The sequence below is a fragment of the Neomonachus schauinslandi genome, chromosome 8 (genome assembly GCF_002201575.2).
Source record: "Neomonachus schauinslandi chromosome 8, ASM220157v2, whole genome shotgun sequence".
Taxonomy (NCBI): Eukaryota; Metazoa; Chordata; class Mammalia; order Carnivora; family Phocidae; genus Neomonachus; species Neomonachus schauinslandi.
Genome location: NC_058410.1, coordinates 100,043,901 through 100,049,903, shown reverse-complemented (window position 1 = coordinate 100,049,903; position 6,003 = coordinate 100,043,901).

Sequence of the window (6,003 nt, the reverse complement as noted above, 5' to 3'; positions counted from 1 at the left end):
ACAAAAGGCAATGGGACAATCTGTTCTTCCTGAATCTATGTTGATTCCTAGGGATTTCCTCTTTCCCTTCCAGAGTATGTGACTAACCACTCTGAGAGCCTAAACTATCATTTTTCTGGCTAAACAATAGCACGAGTCCCTACCTGTGGTTTTCTCTCTTTCTGAAAAATGAAGTGTTTTCCAGCCTCTGCTATTAGCCATTGCTTCCCTTTTGCATATTTTATCAAATGTTACTGGCCATAATTTCAAGATCAAAACCACAAACTCTTTTAGTACATTAGGATGTAATTCTTCTACACTTAGATGCTTGACCTCTTTCAAAGTGCCAATTAGGTACTATTAAAATTACATCCTCGGGAGCCTGGGTGGCTCAATTGGTTAAGCGACTGCCTTCGGCTCAGGTCATGATCCTGGAGTCACAGGATCGAGTCCCGCATCGGGCTCCCTGCTCGACAGGGAGTCTGCTTCTCCCTCTGACCCTCCCCCCTCTCATGCTCTCTCTCTCTCTCATTCTCTCTCTCAAATAAATAAATAAAATCTTAAAAAAAAAATTACATCCTCTTCCTAGAGCTGTATTCTTATCCTTTCTTTGTCTGCTTTCTTCTCAGATGATATTCCTAAAAACTGTGTGTGTGTGTGTGTGTGTGTGATTAGTATTTATCAAAAGATCGGGGTCAATTCTCTTAAACTTTCCCCTAGAGAGTCCCAGAGAGTTGAGGTTTTGCTGTAACATGTTCAAAAAGGAACACTTCATTTTAAACTTTTCTTTAATTACTATTTTATGTTTTCGTAAATCTCATACAGTCCATTCCTAAGGAAGAAAATTGGGTTATCACCCAGTAAATCTGCTTCATTTTATAGATTAGAAAACTGAGATCTGGAAAGGTCAAAGGACATGCCCATGGTGGCATATCTGATAAGTGGAAGAAACATCTTATGTTAAGGGAGTAAAAAGTCATAAAATGAATATCATTTTTTATTTTTATCAAAATGCATAAATGTGAATTTTAGCAAGTAGTTCCATGGTAATGTTAATTTCTCCCAAATGTCCCTTGTACTTAAGAGACATTTCAGTCCTGATGTTGTACATTGTATGTGTTTATTCATGCTTTAAAGGTTATATTTCTGCTCTACATCTTCCCACGTCTTTATTTGCAAATTTTTACTTACAGATATGTATTGGTCTATTGGTTGCATTTTGAAACCAAATTGTTTAGTGTTCTCACCCTTTGAGATTGTTCCTTCTTAAAGCAATAATATGGAAAATGTCCACAATGATGGAAATACCTGTCCTCCTGCATTAGTCACACCAGGGAAAGCGCACACCTCTCACATTTTGTATATGAAATATCCCTTAGTCTTGGGAACAACTGTGCTGTGGCTGTTTGCATCATTTACTCCAACTCCCCATCTTCCGTTTCTTAACCTCTTTATCTCCAGGAGATAGAAATTTGAAAATTGTCCCCTTGGCAACTTCATACCCCCGTAATTAAACAGAAAAGCCTAAGGACTTCAGAGCATCTAAAATATGTGATAAAATTACTACTGCTCCTCAAAAGTCCAAAAGAAAGTAGGAGTTTCTACAGTCACAGTGATTTTCATTCTTACAAGTGATTTCAACTAAATATCACTTTACAAATTCACAAGTGCACAATAGTTTTAATATTGCAGTTAAAATAATAAATGCTATTTCCTTTCCAATGTTTGCCTCATTCTATATAATCACGAAGAGTCAATAGTCACTTTGTATAGTCGCGAAGAGATAATATCATCTTCGTTTAATTTTTTTAAATGCTCCTGTGGAAGAACTAGCTCCTCCTATTTTGTTTCTTCAAACCTAGACCACTGCAACCTATGTAGTAGCAAAGCCTTGTATATCCAAGGACAGGTGCTTGAACTGTGTTTTCACACATTTGACAGTAATTTTTCCAAATTGATGTTAAAAATACATGATCAAGGGGCACCTGGGTGGCTCAGTCGGTTAAGCATCTGCCTTTGGCTCAGGTCATGATCCCAGGGTCCTGGGATGGAGCCCCACATCGGGCTCCTTGCTCAGCAGGGGTCTGCTTCTCCCTCTCCCTCTGCTGCTCCCCCTGCTTGTGCTCTCACTCTCTGTCAAATAAATAAAATATTTAATATATATATATACATATGTGATCAAGATTCTCAAAAAACTATGATCATGAGAAAGCTTCAAGATAGAAAGGTGTTAGAAAAATAGAGTCAGGCTGTCACCAATAAAAACTGCAACTGTCATGTCTTATTAACCAACTTGGTGGAGAATTAATGGTTCTGATGGGTGAGAGGTGAGAGTGGAATCTGCGCATGTCAGAGTAAGTCAGTGCTCCCTTTTCTCTCCTCCTTTGCCTCTTTGTAAATCCAGGACAAAAACAACTCTGGAAAAACTTAATCCAAAAATACTATCATCTTAATTTCAGAAGGAAGGGAGGAACGAAGGAAGACAGCCTCATGGTGCTGTGAGGAAAGTGCTCAGTACAGAGAGGATGTAAATTGGTATTTCCACCCCCAATTTCCAACAGGGCCCTTACCCGAGGCCCTGGCACCTAGACTGAGAAAGGTCAGGGTCTTGACTTGGCACAATAATCCTAATTCTAAGTCTTGGCTTTTTCCATTTTATTATTCTTGTGTTAGTGGATGATTAAAAAAAAAAAGGAAACCCAGGTGGTCCATGTAATGTGTAAAAGAAAAGGTAGTCCATCAGGCAGCTAGCTGCAAAGGGAGATAGTTTATAAACCTGAAATCCTAGGTGCTAAGGTGAAGAATAGGAGAAAGAAGGAAGTCTGAGAAAATTAGTTAATTCATAATTAGATTTTTAGAAAAAAGGAGACATGAGAGTGCTAGTAGTTGATCTTGAATTAATATAATGTTATTTTTCAGTAACACTTTTTATGAGACATTATAAACCTACTCGAAAGCCACCAGCAGAGGGCTCTATCCTAGGTGCATTAGCTTTCAATTACTGCCGCCTACGTTTACCAGAAAATACTCCCTCCATTTGAGACTGAGAAAAGGAGGGCATTATTAACTCTCCTCTCCGCTCTTATAAACTGAAATAAATATAAGTGAAAGGGGGAAATACGAATATAACTATCTTGAATGTCTCCAGCAAGCTTTTTACCTAGGCGACCGGGTGCGTGCCCTGAAATAGAAATATAGGCACAAGGCAGGACGAAACGAAAAGTGAAATGATGAAAATGCGTATTTTACTCGTTTATCTTCCTTTTCAAACCAAAGTTTGTTTAGCCTTTACGTTTGCTTTGTTTTGCATTTATTAAGTCCTCCCGGGGATCTTTTCCTACATCATGTGATTGGAGGTTAAAGCGAAATGCATAAGAGCAAAGCAAAGCAGGCTCAAGTAAGGAAAATTTTCTCAGTAGAGATTGAGTTTTTATTTGTACATTTTTGAGACTTTTGAACCTTTTAGATCTTGAAATAATCGCTTCAAAAATTAGTAGATATAATAAGAATTGAACTTTTAAAACGCTTTTAGCGATAACAGGTTTTCAAGAGTGGAAAGAAATCGCTAAAAAATAGAGCGGCCGTGCAGGATTTGCTTGTATAAAATCCCGACAGAGGGCGCTGTTGCCCGTTCGATGACTGAGCGTAGGCCTCCCAAGGAAAGATTTCCCTTGCAATTTCTAGGATTTTTTTGAATAATGCCCATGTTGAAAAACTGACGCGGGTTTTAATTATCGTTATGTACTTCTTTGCATATCTCTTTATATATGTGTATATATTTTTAAATTTATGCTTCGTTCTTAATAAAACCGATTTTTTTTTAGTTTTCCTAAATAATTTATATAAATTTTAACTAAATATTTCAACATGTTTCTAATCTTAAAAATACCTAATATTAGAAAAAAATTCAATTACATATGCAAATTTTTAAATTATACATATACAATGCTATAAAATAGCTATGCTAATAATATATTTTAAATAGTTTTACATATAAAAGTATCTTCATGGGTTTTTTTTCTTGCTTTAAGCTTTAGAGTTTATTTATTTTAGACTAATCAATGATATACCAGAACGATTTAAAAGATTTTAGAGGAAAAAATTTTTTTCAAATGCTTTTTATTTGGGTTGGAGTGATCTTTAGATTAAAAAAGATAATGGAGTTATTGACTTGAAAGGAAAAAGACAATTATTCTCATTAATAAATTTGTGTCTAGAGCATCTGAATTTCCAAGTCTATAATCTGCCACTGATTTTAATTCTGGAAAGGGTGGGAAGAAATGGTAAAACCGGTACCAAGTCCTACCACACAATGAAATTAGAAAGAATGCCTTCCCATGTCCAAACCAGCTCTGGGGGCAAAGAAGAAATCTTTGCTCACGCTCCCAGTGGGAAATCTGTATAGATTTTGTATGGTTTAAGATGTTAATATTTAAAGTAGAGGAAAAGAAGAAGGAAGGAGGGATAACAGGATGCAAGGAAGAAAAGAAGGAGGGAGAGAGGAAGGGCAGGGGGGAGGGAGAAAAGGAAAGGCGAAACATGAAAATTACAACTGGAAATGAAGAAAAAAGGGTTTATTCCTGAAGTTCTTTCTGAAGCACCTTTGCACCTTTTTTTGTGTTCCTTTTATTGGACTTATCGTTAAGAAATCAAATCAAAAGCCTGCAGAATTTTTCGTTCTGCATTATATGAAGCTTCTCCTTGGTTTTTATCGAGTCCACCGCGGTTGTCCGGAGCCCTCTCCTGGAAGAGCGTCCGTCGCGGCGCGCACAAGGCAGCGCTCAGCAGTCGTGAGATTCACAGACAATCGCCCTTTGCAGATTCACTCTTATCAGGTTTAATAACTTCCACCCCAAATTGCCCCGGTCACTCCTCATTCCCTCCTATCATTTATTTTCTGCCCCAGGGGCAGAGATCCTCCACTGGATTTCCCTTCTGGCTGTTGGAATCCTCCCGTACCCTGAAAGGGAGTAGAAAAATAGAGGGGGTGGGAAAAAGAGGAATCAGGTTGAGTATTCACTTTGTGATGAAATTCAGAAACCCTGTGCCTTAAAGGGCGCCCATTTTCAAGGTTTGGTTAACTTTGTTATTGTTGCTGTTTATGTGTTCCTTTTTGGAAAAAAAAACAAACCTACACAATTCACCTCCCTAAGGAAAAAAAAAATACACTAAAAACAAAAAAAAATCCATACATACTAAAATATTTTTCACTATCTCTTTGAAGAACATTTTGCTTAAATCTTCCAAAGGTTCAGGTGAACATTTCTTGACTATCCATGATTAAAACCACTTAAAAGTTATAGACAACAGATGCAAATATAATGTCCTATGCCTCTGCAAAGAACAGTGTGCAAATGTGTGTTCCCAACATCTGAAAAAAAAAAAACAACACTTCATAATATGGAGCCTCTAGTCAAGGCACAAGGAATTCGTTGAAAATGCACACAAACAACCCTTAAAACGACAAACAAGACAGACTGAGGTGTTCATACAGTATTTAAGTTTCCAAATGTGTAGGGCAAAATGACCAAAAAATATTAGAAATGGTCACTGTGGTGAGCTGGCTTTTGTTGTTGTTGTTCTACACTGATAAAGGTACAGTTAAAAAAAAAAAAGTTTGTAGACATTGATACAGAGAGATTGCCCTAAAAAAATCCCCAAATCCAGCTTTCAAAATACCCTCCTGCTGAACACACATGAATAGGAGCTTTTGTGTATAAAAATCTCAGTAATGGTCCCCCTTTTAAAATCTACATAGAAAATGGGGGACTGTTGGCCCCCTGGTTTCTCATTATGAATTGTAAAGACTTTAGTCAGTGGCTACAATGATTCATCATTTTCCATATAGAGGTTTTTAAATGTGTATATTTATATTAATCACACTGAACAACTATCTCTCCTTTAAATGGATGTTTAGAGCCTGTAGACTCTGCGTGACCCAGGGGTGCTTATATAACTCAATGTGGGTGTCTGGGTGTAAATACATGTTTATGATTTTTATAATATATATGTCTGTGGGTTGCA